This window comes from Chiloscyllium plagiosum, unplaced genomic scaffold (assembly GCF_037043375.1).
Source record: "Chiloscyllium plagiosum isolate Xiang-an unplaced genomic scaffold, Cpla_swu_hap1 HiC_scaffold_48, whole genome shotgun sequence".
Classification (NCBI taxonomy): Eukaryota; Metazoa; Chordata; class Chondrichthyes; order Orectolobiformes; family Hemiscylliidae; genus Chiloscyllium; species Chiloscyllium plagiosum.
The window spans coordinates 3162053-3180502 of NW_028270186.1; positions in this window are offsets into that span (position 1 = coordinate 3162053).

Genomic DNA, 18450 nt, shown 5'->3' on the forward strand with positions numbered 1-18450 from the left:
CTTGGAGGGAAGTAAGGGGGGAGGTGTGGGCGCAAGTTTTGCATTTCTTGCAGTTACAGGGGAAGGTGCCGGGAGTGGAGGTGGGTTGGTGGGGGGTGTGGACCTGACGAGGGAGTCACGGAGGGAGTGGTCTTTTCGGAACGCTGATAGGGGAGGGGTGGGAAATATATCCCTGGTGGTGGGGTCCGTTTGGAGTCCACTGCACCCATTGTGGCCTCCTCTATATTGGGGAGACAGGCCGCCTACTTGCGGAGAACACCTCTGGGACACCCAGACCAACCAACCCAACCACCCCGTGGCTCAACACTTCAACTCCCCCTCCCCCTCCCACTCCATCAAGGACATGCAGATCCCTGGACTCCTCCATCGCCAGACCATAGCAACACGACGGCTGGAGGAAGAGCACCTCATCTTCCGCCTAGGAACCCTCCAACCACAAGGGATGAACTCAGATTTCTCCAGTTTCCTCATTTCCCTTCCCCCCACCTCATCTCAGTCAAATCCCTCGAACTCAGCACCGCCTTCCTAACCTGCAATCTTCTTCCTGACCTCTCCGCCCCCACTCCACTCCAGCCTATCACCCTCACCTTGACCTCTTCCACCTATCGCATTCCCAACGCCCCTCCCCCAAGTCCCTCCTCCCTACCTTTTATCTTAGCCTGCTGGACACACTTTCCTCATTCCTGAAGATGGGCTTATGCCCGAAATGTCGATTCTCCTGCTCCTTTGATGCTGCCTGACCTGCTGCGCTTTTCCAGCAACACATTTTCAGCAACTACAACAATGGCCATGAATCTCAAAGCAGCGGATGCATTACATGAACCTTCCCACTATGGTCTGTTGTGAGAGACACGTCGTTTCTCAACGCAGGAAGCTGTCAAACCAAACAAGATGTCCTATAATGTGCATTTCTCCATCTGAGAAAAAGAACAGTCATACACAACTTTGACATGTGTGGCGCTTTTCGCAAGCAAATTTGACCTTTAAAGTGATCCCTTTTTGATCTGACTCCCTCTCTCAAAATTGAAAACAGGGAATACAGTTATTGAAACAAAAACACAAAGGTCTGGCGGCATCTGTGGAGAGAGAAGCAGAGTGGATGTTTTGAGTCCAGTGAGCCTTTATTGGAGTTCATTAAACACTGCCAATCAAATAACTAGGCTGAGACCTGCACAGACTCCCAGAAATGTTCACAGTACAGGACTGTTTCAAGATAGAGTAACAGGGCTGAGCCTGAGGCTCACCTGCTTCCGTCTGCTTTCTTTCTCTTTTCTCTTCCTTTCTTTTACATTTGCTCCTTTTCTTTTTTTTTAACTTTGTTTTACTTTCTTTAAAGCCTGAAGAGTTGCCGGGTGAAGGTGGTGGCAAGGGCAGGATGAGCCGGATGCGCCTCCACCCCGGCCCAGGGTCTCCCAGTGAGTGAGAAGCAGGTCACAGGCTGATTCCCCTCAGCCCGGACCCGCAGGCTAAGCCAAGGCTGCAGGTCAGCGGCCAGGCCTGAGCGCCCGAGGGAGTGAAGGCGTCAGCGAAAGTGATGGATGGCGAGCCAGTGGTAGCGCCTGGAGGAGCGTCAGATGGCAGAGAGGAGAATCCACGTATCCCCAGGCCCATTGCTTCAGCTTGTCATGGGAATGGTGGGGGTGGTGGTAGCTGGGGCCCGTACCCAAGATCCCAGAGCCCATTGTTGAGATGCAAGAGCTCGTTTCACAGACTCCGGCTGACATCACACAATGGCCGGAGGAGGAACAAGAAGAAGAGAGGAAGATCATATCCTTGACGATAAATTCTTGCATTATTTTGTGTTTCAGGATGACACCGGAGCACAGCAACACCATGTAAAACACGCCAATAACACTTTTCAGTATATTTTGACATACATGTGTCAATAAATATAAATCAAAGGTGAGGCATACATTTGGAAACTTAAAGAAACGTTATTAAAAAGACACAAAAGGTAATGCATAATATTAAAAATCCTTGATTTAGCACATGAAAACATTTATTTCTCATGAAAAATGGTGACTTCAGAACTTTCAGAAACTTTTTGAGAGTTCATAAGGTTTCAGAAGAGATTTACCAGGATGTTGCCGGGTGTGGATGGTTTGAGTTTAAAGAAAGACTGAACAGCCTGGGACTTTATCCATTGGAGCATTGGTGGTTGAGAGATGAATTTGTAGATGTTTATAAAATAATGAAAGGTATAGATCGAGTTAATGGTAGTTGTCTTTTCCCTGGTTTGGGGGATCTCAAAAACTAGGGGGTACATTTTTAAGGTGAGAGGAGAGAGATTTTAAAAAGACATCAGGGGCAACCTTTTTACACAGAGGCTGGTTCACATGTGCAGTAAACTTCCTGAAGGAGTGGTGGACATGGGTACAATTACAATGTTTCAAAGACATTTGGTTAAGTACATGAATGGGAAAGGTTTGGAGGGATATGGGCCAGGAGCAGGCAGGTGGGACGAGTTTAGGTTGGGATTATGTTGAGCATGGACTGGTTGGACCGAAGGGTCTTTTTCTATGCTGTGACATGCAATGACTCTCTGTCAAGTCTAGAATAAAGGTTGACATTGGAAATTATCATGGAGACATGCAACAGAAAGATGACAACAGTGAGTGCTGTAGGTACAGCCAGGAATTGTGTATAATATCAGATTCTGGATTAGTGGTGCTCGAAGAGCACAGCAGTTCAGGCAGCATCCAAGGTACTGCTTCTCAGATGCTGCCTGAACTGCTGTGCTTTTCCAGCACCACTACTCCAGAATCGGGTTTCCAGCATCTGCAGTCATTGTTTTTGCCTACTAATGTCAGATATTTAATCAGTTATTGTTTCAGCTCAAAGACTAAATTAGGAATACAAAAATACAGAGACCAAATTTTGAAAGTTTTCAAGCAAATGACATGGAGATAAGCAAAACAAAGATCAAAATGGAGCTGTACAATTTCTCATCAATTATCCAGATTTTGAATTAAAATTGAGTACACTTCAGGAAGCATAAATTGATGCTTCAGAGAAGATTCTCACCAATTAGGAATGAGGGTTTCCAATCAGTTTTTTGGAACGTAGGATCATTTCTCTTTCAGGCTGGGATAATCGGGTGATTCAACATGGCTTTGCCGATTGACAAAGGCTTAGACAGAAGTGATAGATAGTAAGTGTTCCATTCACAGGAGGGATGCAAAGAAAATATTTAAAATGATTGGCAAGTGAACAAAAAGGCGAGATGAGCATTGTCTTACTATTGCAATTTGGCGTGACGCGGAATGCAGTGCATTAAAGTGCAGTGGAAACATTGAAGAGTGATTTTCAAGGGAGGATTGGACAAACACTTGAAAAGTTAGATTTGCAATGCTCTGGTAGGAACCAGAGAGTGGGAGTAATTGAAAGAATCTTAGAAAGAATCGCCAGTGGCATAATGGACTGAATAGCTTCCTTGTGTACTGTGCAATTCAATGACTGCAGGGACTTTGCAAGGTCAGGTTAAGCCTTGCCTCGCAGTATGCAAAAAAACCAAAACATTATGACATTCCATCGTGACAAAGTGATTCATCTGTGATGCTTTCATTCTGATGAGACAGGAATAGCTGATGGAGTGCAGTCAGATTAACATCATAGGTAAACCATCATCTATGCAGTTTGCAGGAGTTCAGTGCTTAAAAGCTCACATTTTATTACCCCTAGAATTTAATTAATATGCTCATAAACATTTTTATAAACATTTTTGGTCATGCTTTGAAGCCAAAAGTGCAAAGCAAAGGTTTGCTCAATAATAGCTGTGTTTTGTGTGTGACCTTTAGTCTCCAGTGTGATTGAAATTGTAAATCTGTTGCCAGCTGAGTGAAAGGTAATCTTTCCAACAGCAGGAACATAAAACTTCCTTTGGGAATGGAATTCCAGGGAACTATTAACAGTTCTCATTGATCTGCTTCCTTCTGAGTCACCATCATGGCAACATTGGGATGCCTCAAAAGTGATCTTCAAAGAACACTTCACAGACCTTTAGAAAATCTGGAAGGGTGATGATCTGTGCTTTTCAGAGATTAAGCATGATTGATGGTCCTGTAATCGTTTTATTTCATGCCTGGCAATGCCACCTGAGGCAGGAATCACTTTTTTGGCCAGCAAGGACAAAGTTCTCTTCATGGCAAGCTTTTCTCTCTGGCTGGCCCTGACATTCCAACCATGGGTTCTCCTGAAGCAACAACAAGGAACGGTTTTGACACCAACATTGCAAGAATTGTTGACATAACTCCTCAAAATTACATTCATCAGGCAGAATTCAAGAGATGACAACTAAATGCAATAAAACATTCTGATGGTATGAAAAGATGAAGTCCAGAAAGCTGTGAACTCTGAATTGATTTGAAATATCAGTGATGCCTCAAGGGTTGAGACAGGAATTCTTCAAGAGTTTGTTGCTGAATATTTGAGCCTCTATTTGAGCTGACTGGCTTGTGATCATTTTCAGCTGTCATTATTCTGGACTAATATTCCCAGGTATCTTTATGTTCCTGTTGACAGAACCCTTTGCTCCTGATCTGAAACCAACCTTTTCAATAAATTGCATGTGTTTTATTTGCTTTGTAGAGAATGTGTGGACTGGGTGTGGATTCCTTGTCTCAGGGTTGAACGTCAGAGTTGCAAGACACCCTTGAACACACAATGCATGCGTCTCTGAAGCATCCATCAGCACTGCATGCTGAAGTGGGACTCAACAATGACAGAACTGCTCAGTGAGTCACAGAGAGAGCTGCACTGTCAGAGGGACCATCTTTCAGATGAGCTGATAAACTCTAGTGTGGCCTCAATTGCGGTTTGTGCCAAGTGTCCTGTGTCCAGTATATTCTATCAATCAACCATCACTTTAAAACTGATGCCATAGACATAGAGGAGATAGGAGCATGATTGGCTATTTGAGCCTTCAAGCCTGTGCTGCTATTCATTATGATCATGGCTAATTATCGAGCTGAATATCCAAATCCCACATCCCACATACCGTTGATCCCTTTAGCCACAACTTAGAATCCCTATCGTGTGGAAGCAGGCCATTCGATCAATCAAGTATACACCAACCATCCAAAGAGCAACGCATCCAGACACCCTTCCCATCCCATTTCTGCACCATCCATCTGGCTCATCCCTGGACACTACTGGCAATTTAGCTAAGCCAATCCACCAAACCTGCACACCTTTGGACAGTGGGAGGAAACTAGAGCACCCAGTGGAAATCTACACAGACACAGGGAGAATGTGCAAAACTCCACACAGACAGTCGCCTGAGGCTGGAATTCAAACCAGGGTCCCCTGTACTGTGAGACAGCAATGCTAACCACTGAGCCATCATGGCAGAAGAGCTACAGGTACCTGCGTCTTGACAGCGCACATGCTTTGGCCTCAACCTCTTTGTGGTAGAAAGTTCGACAGGTTGACTTCTCTCTGGGTAAAGAGATTTCTCCTAATCTCAGTCCTAAAAGGTTTGGTTCCTATCCTTAAACTATGACCCCTGTTTCTGGAATCCCTACCATCAGGAACATCCTTTATGCATCAAACCTGTCTCACTATGTTAGTATATTATCGGTTTCTGTGCGATCCTCCCCCAGTATTCTGAACTCCAGCGGATACAATCTGCGTCACTCATTCTCTCTTCCCACGTGAGTCCTGCCATCCCAGGAATCCATTTAGTAAACCTTTGTTGCGCTCCCTCTATCGCAAGAACATCCATCCTCAGATAGGAAGACCAAAATTGCACACATTACTCCAGGTGTGACCTCACGAAGGCCTCGTATGTTATTTGTCTCCTCTTTTATGAAGACAGAGTGGTTTGATTTTAGTTTGTCAGCCATTTTTTTGTTCCCCAATCTACATTCCCCCATTTCTGACTGGAGGAGATCTACATTAATTTTCAACAAACTTTCTCGCTTTACATAACTATAGGAACTCTTATAGTAAGTTCATACGTTCTCTCTTACTTATTCTCATACTCTGTTTTCCCTTTCTTGATCAACCGCTTGGTCCTTCTTTTCTGAATTCAAAACTGTTTCTCAACCTCAGGTATGTTACTTTTCTCTTGCCAATTTGTCTGCCTTGTTTTTGTACCTAATACTATCTCTAACTTTTCTCATTAGCTGTGGCTTTGCAGATCCCCTGTCAACATTTCTGTCCAAGGGCTGTTGCAGTGCTCTAGCAAAACTCAACGCAAGCTGGAGGAACATCTCATCTTCCACTTGGGTACCTGACAGCCTACAGGTCTCAATATTGAGTTTGACAATTTCAGAGCATGAGCCCACACTCCTTTTCCTTGGATGTTGATTACCCAACCACCCCGTGGCTGAACACTTTAACACCCCCCATCCCACTCCGCCAAGGACATGCAGGTCCTTGGACTCCTCCATCACCAGACCATGGCAACACGACGCCTGGAGGAGGAGCGCCTCATCTTCCGCCTAGGAACCCTCCAACCACAAGGATTGAACTCAGATTTCTCCAGTTTCCTCATTTCCCCTCCCCCCACCTTATCTCAGTCCCAACCTTCGGACTCAGCACCGCCTTCTTGACCTGCAATCTTCTTCCCGACCTCTCCACCCCCACCCCCTGTCCGGCCTATCACCCTCACCTTGACCTCCTTCCACCTATCGCATTCCCAACGCCCCTCCCCCAAGTCCCTCCTCCCTGCCTTTTATCTTAGCCTGCTGGACACACTTTCCTCATTCCTGAAGAAGGGCTCATGCCCGAAATGTCGATTTTCCTGTTCCTCGGATGCTGCCTGACCTGTTGTGCATTTCCAGCACCACTCTAATCTAAGCACCACCTACTCTTACCTATTAAGTTTCTCTTCTTCCCTGGGTAACTGCCAACAATCCCTTTATCTAACTACTTTTCTCTCCCTCTCTCTGCGGTCCATGCTCTCCATGCTCTCCTTTCTCCCCCACACCCACTATCATCAGCACACATACCACACATACCACTGTCTTTAGTTCTGAAGAAGAATCACCAGACTTGAAATGTTTACTCTGTTCTCCCTCCTTAGATGCGACCAGAATTTCTGAGTTTTGTCCAATCAATTCTGGTTTTGTTTCAGATCTGCAGTCTCTGCAGATTTTTGTTTTATTTTACCTAACATGACAACACAGAGGCAGTTAGCTAAACCAAATCAGCCTTTCAACCTCTAGATATTCAACACAATAAAATTAACACCTTCAAAGACCCTCAAAATTGACCCAAATGGTTCCAAACCAAACTTTTTTTGAATAACCAATCCCAGACTCTGTGAATAATCAATTCCAGTCACTGGTTTGTACCCTAAACAAAATATTTAGCAATTTATTTACAGGAATTTTAGCAGAGCAAAATTAAGAAACAAATTAATCTAACGTATTCATGCAAAAGACAGAAAGACAAACAAACACAGTTAAGGGATGAATTAGGGAAGATAGCAAAACTGGCCAGATTACTTTAGTGGCTTTCATGATCTCTTGTTTCACAGGCAAATACGATTATTTCTTGGTTGCTTGTCTGAAGGTGTTGATCAAGACCTTTTCAGCTCACTCAGGGAAAGTCAGTGATACTGTTCACTAAGTATCTATTCTCTGAACTTCCAATAGCTGATACTGAGAGGTTGGGCAAAGAGATTTTGAATCTTTCTGCTGTAGCCAACACAACCCAAAACTCAGTTCAAACTCTTGCCTCTGCCATCTCTCTTTGAAGCCTCTACTACAATTCAATATCCAAAATCTGCTTCAACATAAAGCCTCTCCCAGACTTGCTGAGTGCCATTCACCTATCACCCACTGTGCTTGCTGATCTCCATTTGCTCCCTTGTCCCTCCATTGTCTTGCATCAGTGCTTTCCATGCCCTCATTACATGACAAGTTCCAAAATCTTTCAAGATCTCTGCACTGCTCAAATTCTGGTCTCCTGGTCCAAGATGGTGCCAGAGCAGGGCTTCTGTGCTGGAGCTCACCTGCTCCACGGCTTTTCTTCCACTTTTTCTTTCTTCCCCCAACTCTCTATTTTTTACTGATTTACCTTGACCTGAACTTTGATAGCATAAGCAGTGCTGAGAGTGGACCCAGGGCACAGACTTTGAGTGGTTCTCGAGCCAGGCCCAGGACACGCACCTTGGGTAGGCCCAGCACAGAGGAGAGTGAGTGACTACTACTTTTCCAGAACAAGCACAGAACCTGGAATCGGCAGCTACTTTATCAGCAGAGGAGACGTTGGCAAGATGGGCCCACTGGCCAAAAGTGGCCCCTGAGGATCGGCAACTTCATTGTTCGCAGGGTTTGGCTCTGACTGTGGCGAAGTGGAGGTGGGTGGGCGTCACCACAACACCACTGAGGTGGGCCCAGTGGTGAAAGACATGGCTCTGACTGGGTCTGCTGCAGGAAATTCAGCCAAGCAGCAAAGATGGCGCATGATGATCGGTGGCCTCAATGATTGTTAGGTCTGGCATACACGGCATAACGTGTTGGCAGAGGGATTACACTATGGCCATCATTGACAGTGATGAGCTGGCTCGGGTTGATGGATTCTCTTTAAGGTATGTCTTTCCTTTCTTCCCCTCATTCTTAAATTAATCAAAATGGTGCCATTGCGCAGCAGCAAATGAAAGCTCTTCACTGTATTCTTAATATAAAATGCACATGACAACAAAATCAAATCAAAATCAAAATTAATGATATTCATTGCTTCACCATTTGAGACTCTGCCTTCCGTTAACTTGTTGTTCAGCTCCACTTTCCCCATTGACCTGCTGTGGAACAGCATTATCCTTGATAGAACTTTAGTTTTGCCAATGCAGGAGATTAATTCGCATGCCTACTTCATGCCCTGTCTACTTTTAAAAACAAATAGTGTTGGGGGAAGCAATTTACATTTCAGTAGCAATGGTGCACAACAGCAAATTGAGATCTGCAGTCAGTGACATTTAATTATTGAAATATGTTTCCAGATCAATGATATATCAGCTCCTGTTGGTAATCCCTCTATCAGTCAGTCATGTGTGATGCTGAATCGTGTGAGTGTTTGAAGAATAAGATAGTGCTTGCAACGTTTCCTCATTCAGTTGAAGCTGAATCTTCAAAAAAACAAAGTCTGTCGCTCGAGCTGATTGTGGAGAAATCATGCTTCCTTATCAGAACAGCTTTATGAAGCTTCTGGCTTCCAAATAAATTGCAGGCAGCTTATAAAACATTTTTGGTATAATTTCTCATTGTGGAGCTTCACTCACTGGGAGCACACATTCAGCATTCATGCATGATTTTCCGTACATAACAATTAGCATTTCCTCTGTCCCCAAATATCTGTCCATTCTGAGCAGACAGAAAAGTGGGACTTCCCTTTAAGTAAACCTGTGTTATTCACCACAACCACTCTCTGTATTACTGAATTCCTTATCTTCTGTATTAAGAAATTTGTTTTGAGGTTTGGAAGACTTTTGAGCAAATTTCTGAGGAGGGTGCAAGTCTTCACAATATTTACACTTTGCTTTTTGTGCTTGGCTAAACCATTTGAGCCCAGTCTCAGGGTCTTGAGTTTGTAACTCATGGCTTTGCAAAGAGCAGCCGTATTCAGAGTCCTGACATGCTTCATAGTCTTATCATTGTTACCATGTGAGGAATTGGCTGACACCAGATTCACATGACCGATGAATTGGCTGAGGCACTGAATAGGTGTTTTCTATTGGTCTTCACAGTGGAGGGCACCAGTAACATGCCAGTCGTTGACAAAGAGACAAAGGGTGGTGAGGACCTGGAAACAATCATCATTATGGAAGAGGTAGTGTTGGGCCAGCTAATGGAGCTAAGGATAGACAAGTCTCCTAGCCCTGATGGAATGCATCCCAAGGTATTAAAAGAGATGGTGGGAGAATTAACAATGCACTTGTGGCAATCTTCCAAACTTCGCTGGACTCTAGGGCAGTTCCAGTAGATTGGAAAACAGCAAACGTGACGCCACGGTTTAAAAAAGGGCAGTAGACAAAAGATGGGAAATTATAGTCCAGTTAGCTTAACTTGTGTAGCTTGAGTCTATTATCAAGGAAGAAACAGAAAGGCAGGTTGATAGAAATTGTCCCCTTAGATAGACGCAGCATGGGTTCATGATGGGCAGGTCATGCTTAACTGGAATTCTATGAAGACACTACAAACACAGGGGACAACGGAGACGCAGTGGATGTGGTGTCTCTAGATTTACAAAAGGCATTTGATAAGGTGCCAGACAGAAGGCTGATGCAAGGAGTTATGGGAAATGTATTAGCATGGATAGAGGATTGATTAACCAACAGGAAGCAAAGAGTAGGAATAAATAAGTGCTATTCTGGTTGGCAATCAATGACGAGTGGTGTGTCTCAGGGATCAGTGATGGGACCACAATTAACCTCGATGATCTGGAGTTGGGGACCATGTGTAATCTGTCACATTTTGCAGATGACACTAAGATGAGTGGTACAGAAAAGTGTGCAGAGGACTGCGAAACTTTACAAAGAGACATAGATAGTTTAAGTGAGTGGGTAAAGGCTTGACAGATGGAGTACAATGTTAATAAATATGAAGCCATCCATTTCAGTCGGAATATCAGTAAAAAGGACAATTACTTGAATGGTAAGAAATTGCAGCATGCTGCTGTGCAGAGGGACCTGGGTATCCTTGTGTATGAATCACAAAAGGTTGGTATGTAGGTGCAACAGGTTATTCAGAAAGCAAATGGAATTTTGTTCTTCATTGCCAAAGGGATTGAGTTTAAAAGCAGGGAGGTTATGTTGCAGCTGGTGAGGCCACACCTGGAGTACTGTGCGCAGTTTTAGACTCCTTACTTGAGAAAGAATGGACTGGCACTGGAGGTGATGCAGAGGAGGTTCACCAGGTTGATTCCAGAGTTGACGGGGTTAGCTTATGAGGAGAGACTGAGGAGACTGGGATTATATTCATTGAAATTTAGAAGAATGAGGGGGGATCTTACAGAAACATGTGAAACAACGAAGGGAATAGATAAGATCGAAGTAGAGAGGATGTTTCCACTGGTGGGTGAAACGAGGACAAGAGGGCACAGCCTCAAAATTAGGGGGAGCAGATTTAGGACTGGATTGGGAAGGGACTCCTTCACCCAGAGGGTTGTGAATCTGTGGAATTCCCTGCACAGTGAAGTAGTTGAAACTTCCTCAGTAAATGTTGTTGAAGCTAAGATAGATAATCAAAGTTTATGAGAAGATTTGTAGCTCGAGTGCTCATTGTTGTGGTTCTGTTCGCCGAGCTGGGAATTTGTGTTGCAGACGTTTCGTCCCCTGTCTAGGTGACATCCTCAGTGCTTGGGAGCCTCCTGTGAAGCGCTTCTGTGATGTTTCCTCCAGCATTTGTAGTAATTTGTATCTGCCGTTTCCGGTTGTCAGTTCCAGCTGTCCGCTGCAGTGGCCGGTATATTGGGTCCAGGTCGATGTGCTTATTGATTGAATCTGTGGATGAGTGCCATGCCTCTAGGAATTCCCTGGCTGTTCTCTGTTTGGCTTGTCCTATAATAGTAGTGTTGTCCCAGTCGAATTCATGTTGCTTGTCATCTGAGTGTGTGGCTACTAAGGATAGCACACACAAAAGAAGTTGCATCAAGACACTGTTCAAAAGGGCCACAACACACTGCAATACACCAGAACTGCAAAAAGAGGAAGAAGAACACCTATACAATGTATTCGCCAAAAACGGATACCAGCGCAATTTCATCAACAGATGCCTAAGGGAAAGACAACGGAATGAGGACATGCCACAACCCAAAGGACTAGCCACACTACCATACATCAAGAGCATTTCCAAACTGACAGCCAGACTACTGCGACCACTAGGACTCATAACAGCACACAAACCAACAGCCACGCTCAGACAACAACTCACCAGGATGAAGGACCCAATACCCAGCATGAGCAAAACTAATGTAGTGTACAAAATCCCATGCAAGGACTGCACAAAACACTATAGGACAAACTGGAATACAGCTAACGATCCGCATCCATGAACACCAACTAGCCACAAAGCACTGAGGATGTCACCTAGACAGGGGATGAAATGTCTGCAACACAAATTCCCAGCTCGGCGAACAGAACCACAACAAGATAGATAATTTTTTGAACAGGAAAGGAATTAAGGGTTATGGTGAGAAGGTGGGTAAGTGGAGCTGAGGCCACTAAAAGATCAGCCATGATCTGTTTGAATGGCGGAGCAGGCTCGAAGGGCTGGACGGCCTACTCTTGCTCCTAGTTCTGATGTTCAAGAATACAGATCTCAATGCAGTCAAGTCAGAAATGCCCCACAGCAAGCTACTCGTGCAACAGTGAAAACATCCAGACCTCCCTTTTCGTTCTCCCTGCCACCTTCACTTAACTTAAAATCTTTTCCCTTTCTGTCTTTCTTCCGTTCTGATGCAAGGTCGTTGACCTCAGATGATAGCTCTTGCTCTCTGCACAGTTGCTGCCTGACCTTCTGAATATTTCCAGCGTTTTTTTATTTTTAATGCTGAATGAACTCCATTGAGTATTTGAGCTTTCAAAACTCCAGAAGTGGGGGGGGGGGGGGGGGGCCTTTAAAAGCTGAATGCACATTGTTAAAATGCAACAGGTCCCATTGCTCACAGTTGGAGATAGAAATTCAACTTTGAGGCCAAAGCCCCTGCTTCACAGTCCATGGGCGAAAGATCGAACTAACCACACAGAAGCTGCAAGGTAGAAGTGTACAGGGAGCAAAAATCCTTTCCTACTTTCAACTCCCAGTGGTACTTCTGAGTTGAAGAAATTCTGTGGGGAAAGATGAACTTGTGTCAAACAAGTCAAAACTCAGAAGTTTGGAAAATCGCAACCAAAAGATGGACATGACAGTGTACATTACTGCAGTTATGATTTGTAGTGACCAATAGGTTAAATTGTTCTCAACTGCAATAAAACGTGCTGTTGATTAATTCAAGAAAACTATGTGTAATGTTAAATTGAATATACAACATAGAAACAGGCCATTTGGCCCATTCTATCAATGCCAGCGTTTGTGGGTCTCCTGTAATCCTTTTTTGTTCACTTTATCTGTTTAATTTCTGTCTTGTGTTACTCCCTCATGTGTTTGTCCAGCTGTCCATTAAATCCATCTGTAGTATTCACCTCAATCATACCGTGTGCTAGTGAGTTTAATATTCTAAGCATTGTCTTGATTAAAGACTTTCCTACTGGATTTATTATTAACACTCATTTAGTTCCAGTCACCTAAAAGAGGAGAATTCTATTAAATCCTTCCTATTCTTCAAGAGAACAGAACTCCAACCTGTTCAATCTTCCCTGGTTGGTATAATCCCTCAGTTATAATCACTGAGATGTACAGCGTGGAAACAGACCCTTTAGTCCAACTCATCCATGCCAACCAGATATCCCAATCTCGTCTAGTCCCATTCGCCAGCACTTGGTCCCATATGCCTCTAAACCCTTCCTATTCATACACTCATCCAGGTGCCTTATAAATGTTGAAATTGTACCAGCCTCCACCACTTCCTCTGGCACACATTCCGTACACACACCACCCTCTGCAAGAAAAAGTTTCCCCTTAGGTCCCTTTTATATCTTTCCCCTCTCACCCTAAACCTCTGCCCTCCAGTTCTGGACCCCCCCCCTCCCCACCACCCCAGGGAAAAGACCTTGTCCATTTACCCTATCCATGCTCCTCATGATTTTATAAACCTTTATAAGGTCACCCCTCAGCCTCTGTTGCTCCAGGGAAAACAGCCCCAGCCTGTTCAGTCTCTCCCTATAACTCAAATTCTCCAACTCTGGCAACATCCTTGGAAATCTTTTCTGAACCCTTTCAAGTTTCACAACATCCTTCCAATAGGAGGGAGACCAGAATTGCACGCAATATTCCAACAGTGGCCTAACCAATGTCCTGTACAGCTTCAACATGACCTCCCAACTCCTGTACTCAATACTCTGACCAATAAAGGAAAGCATTCTAAGCTCCTTTTTCACTAAACTATCTACGTGTGATTCCACTTTCAAGCAACTATGAACCTGCACTCCAAGGTCTCTTGTTCAGCAACACTCCCCAGGACCTTACCATTAAGTATATAAGTCCTGCTCTGATTTGCCTTTCCCAAATGCAGCACTTTGCATTTATCTAAATTAAACTCTATCTGCCACTTCTCAGCCCATTGGTCCATCTGATCAAGATCCCATTGTACTCTGAGGTAACCCTCTTTGCTGTCCACCTCCAAATCTGGTGTTATCTGCAAACTTACTAACTACACCTCAAATGTTCACATCCAAATCATTTATATAAATGATGAAAAGTAGTGGACCCAGCAGATGTAGTATTACACTGATCAATCATTCTTCGACCTTGTACCTGGCTCCATTTTTTTACATGAAGACCAAAACTGAACACTGTCCAGCAAGTGTTGTCTGATCAAACCTTTCCATCAGCATTCTCTGCTTCTCAATTCTACCTTGCAAAAATGAGTTCTGATGTTTGGTTTACTCGATACCACAGCTTGTCATTGCAGATCAACCCGGGGTTAACAGACAGTGCAGGAGGACTTGTCAGAAGCAGCACTGGGCATGCCTAAAAATGAGGTGTCAACCTGGTGAAGTGACCACACAGGGCTACTTGAGTGCCAAATGATAGACATAACTAATGGATCAGATGGGAGCTCTGCAGTGCTCCTCCTCCAGTCGTAAACAGTGGTGAGTAATGAAACAACTGTTTGGAGGAGGGTCCACAAATATCCCCATTCACGATGATGCGAGAGCCCAACACATCAGTGTAAAAGATAAGGCTGAAGAATTTGCAGCAATCTTCAGGCAGAAATGTTGAGTGGATGATTCATCTGAGGCTCCTCCAGTGGTCCTCAGCATCATAAATGCCAGTCTTCAGCCAATTCACTCCACATACCAAGAATGGTTAGAAGCAGAGGATTCTACAAAGGCTACAGGCCCTGATATTATTGTGACTGTCAAACCTATGACTTGTACCACCACAACTTGAAACTCCCTGAGCCAAGCTACTCAAATTCAGTGACAACATGGGCATCTTCCTCCAACAATGTGCAAAATTACCCAAGTATGTCCCATCCACAAAACAAAGGACAAATCCAACCTCGCCAATTACCATCCCATCTGTCCATTCTCGATTATCAATCAAGTGACAGAAGGCATCATCAATTGTGCTATCAAGCCGCACTTGCTTTACAATAACCTGAATGCTCAGTCTGGGTTCCACCAGGGCCATTCAGCTCCTGACCTCATCATAGCCTTGATACGAACACAGTCAAAGGTCTGAATTGAAGTGGTGAGATGAGAGTGACAGTCCGTGACATCAAGGCTGCACTTGACGGAATGTGTTATCAAGGACCTGGAGCAAACCTGGAATGAGTGGGAGTTGGGTGCAAACTCTCTGCTGATTAACATCATACCACGTGGCACATAGGAAGATGGTTGTGAGCTTTGGAGGTTAGTCAGCTCAGCTTCTGGAGATCCTTGCAGGAGTTCCTCAGGATAGTCCCTGAGGCCCAACCGTCTTTAGCTGCTTCATCAATGACATTCCCTTCATCATAAGGTCAGAAGTGATGATCGCGCAATGTTTAATACTATTTATGGCTCGTCAGATATTGAAACGGTCCACATTCAAATGCAGCAAGATCTAGACAACATCCAGACTTGGCGCTGACAACTGGCGAGTAATATTTATGCCACACAGATGCCAGATGAAGACCACCAACAACAAGAGGAAGTCTAACCACCTCCCCATGACATTCAATGGTTTTGCCATCACTGAACCCCCCACTGTCAACATCCCAAGGGTTGTCATTGACCAGAACTTCATCTGGACTCACTATATAAATACAGTACATACAAGAGGCTAAGAATACTGCAGCAAGTAACTCACCTCCTGACTCCCGAAAATCTCCAAGCTGTAAGTCAGGAGTGTGATGGAATATTCATCGCTTGACTGGATGGGTACAGCTCCAATAAGTTGTCACCATCCAGGACAAAGCAGCCTGCTTGATTGACACCACATCCACAAGTATCCACTCCCTCCACCACTAAAGCTCAGTAGCAACAATATGTACCATCTGTAAGGTGCAGTGCAAAGATTCACCAAAGATCCTTCAAGAGCACCTTCCAAATTCATGATCACTTCTGTTGAGAACAAAAAGGGCAGCAGATACATGGGAACACCACCACTGTCATGTTTCTTTCCAAGCCACTCATCATCCTGACTTAGAAATGTATCACCGTTCATTCACTGTCACTGGATCAAAATCTGAGAACTCTCTCCCTAACGGCACTGTGGGTCAACCTCCAGCAGCTGGACTGCAGTGGTTTAAGAAGGCAGCTCACCACCACCTTCTCTCAGGGCCACAAGGGACAGGCAGTAAATGCTGGCCCAGTCAGCCATTCCCACATCCCACAGACATATTTTGAAAAGATGGTGAATCTCACAAAAAGAAGGAATAAACAAGCAAGATGCTCCGGTTACAAGTGTGAGAGGATTGTTTTAGCATCGGCTTGAATAAATGGAAGGAGTTTGATAAGTATGGAGGAGCTGGAGAGGCTTGGAGTGGATGCCAATAGATTCCCTGAAGGTGGCTGGCAGTTTGAAAGAATTGTCAAGAAGGCATATGTGATACTTACCTTAACTGCAGTATGGAATACAACAGTAAGGGGCTATGCTAGATCTCTATGAAACATAATTTGATTGGATTTATTATTGTCACTTGTACAGAGATACAGTATTGTTTTGCATGGTAACTATCCAAATCATACCTTGCATAAGTACATCATTGAACAGAATGTAGAATATATTATTACAGCTGCAGATAAGGTGCAGAGAAAGATCAGCACTAATATCTGAGCGGTCCATTCATAAGTCTGGTAACAGCAGGGAAGAAGCTGTTCTTTAATCTGCTGGTTCATGTTTTCAGGTTTTGTATCTTCTGTCTGATGGAAGAGGGTGGAGAACAGTATAACCGGGGTGGAATGGGTCTTTGGTTATGTGGCTGTTTTCTCAAGGCAGCAGGAAGTGGAAGTGGAGTCGCTGGATGGAAGGCTGATATTTGTGATGGATTGAGCTGCATTCATAACTCTCTGTAATTTCTTGTGGTCTTGGGCAGAGCAGTTGCCTGTCCAAGCTGTGATGCATCTCCGATGGTGCATCTGTAAAAGGTCATTGTGGACATGTTGAATTTCCTTAACCTTCTGAGGAAATAGAGGTGTTGCTGTGCTTTCTTGACTGTCATGTTGATATGGATGTACCAGGATAGATTATTGGTGTTATTTACCCCGAGGAACTTGAAGCTCTCGACCTCCTCCACCTCAGCATCATTGACACAGACAGGGACATGTTCTTCATTCCTCTTCCTGAACTTAACAAATCAGCTCCTTCATTTTGCTGACCTTGAGGGACAAATTTTATACCATGCCAGTAAGCTGTCTGTCTCCTTCCTGTACTCTATCTAGTCATTATCTGAGATCTGACCCACTGCGGTGCTATCATCAGCAAATTTGTAAATGGAGCTAGAACTGAATCTGGCCACACAGATGTGAATCTGTAAGGTGTACAGTAAGGGGCTGAATATGCAGTCATGGTGGAGGGAGTGTTTCACCTATCCTTACCTGTTAATACTTGGATATGTCATTGAAGAGCTGCCATTTCAAAGATTATGGACCAAGAGTTGGAAACTGGGTTGGCTACTTGTCAGCCCAGTGTGGATATGATAGACTGAATGGCTTTCTTTAATCTTGACAATCTCAATGGTTGTACAATTGTATCAGAAACAGTTTGCAGATTCTTGCATGTGGTTTGGAGAACAAACTCAGCCAGTATAGATACTGTGAGGGTTGCAGTGTGAGACCCATTTACCATGAAAAAAAACAAACTGTATCATGGCGAGTATTTGGAAGAATATAGAGTCCTGTAAGAAGTGTTCATGCATGCTCGCTACCTATTGGTGAAGGATTAACAGAATGATCTTTTTATCCTGTGAAACTGGACGGAGATGAATTTTACAGCAGACACGCCATTTAAATGGTCACAGAGACACAAAACTAATCAGCAAATATATCTGAATGTAATTCTCTGTAAATTCCTGAACCTCAACATTCAAATAGGGATTCCTATCATCTTAAGTGATGCAGAAACAAAATCTAATCTCTGAGAAGAATGTGGGAAATTTTGATTGCAACACTGTTATTATCAGACAGATGACTCTTCCTCCTCTTATTAGCTCTCATTTCTTTTTCACATTACGCTGCCCATGCAATCTGGGAATCACTGGCAAGGCCCATCCCTACCTTACCTTGATATGGTGGTGTGAAGCAGTTTTTTTTTGGAACCACTGTAATCCATCTAGCACAGGTACAACCATGGTGCAAGATGAGAAGTGAAAACAGAAGTTTCTGGAAAAGCTCAGCAGGTCTGGCAGCATCTGTGAAGA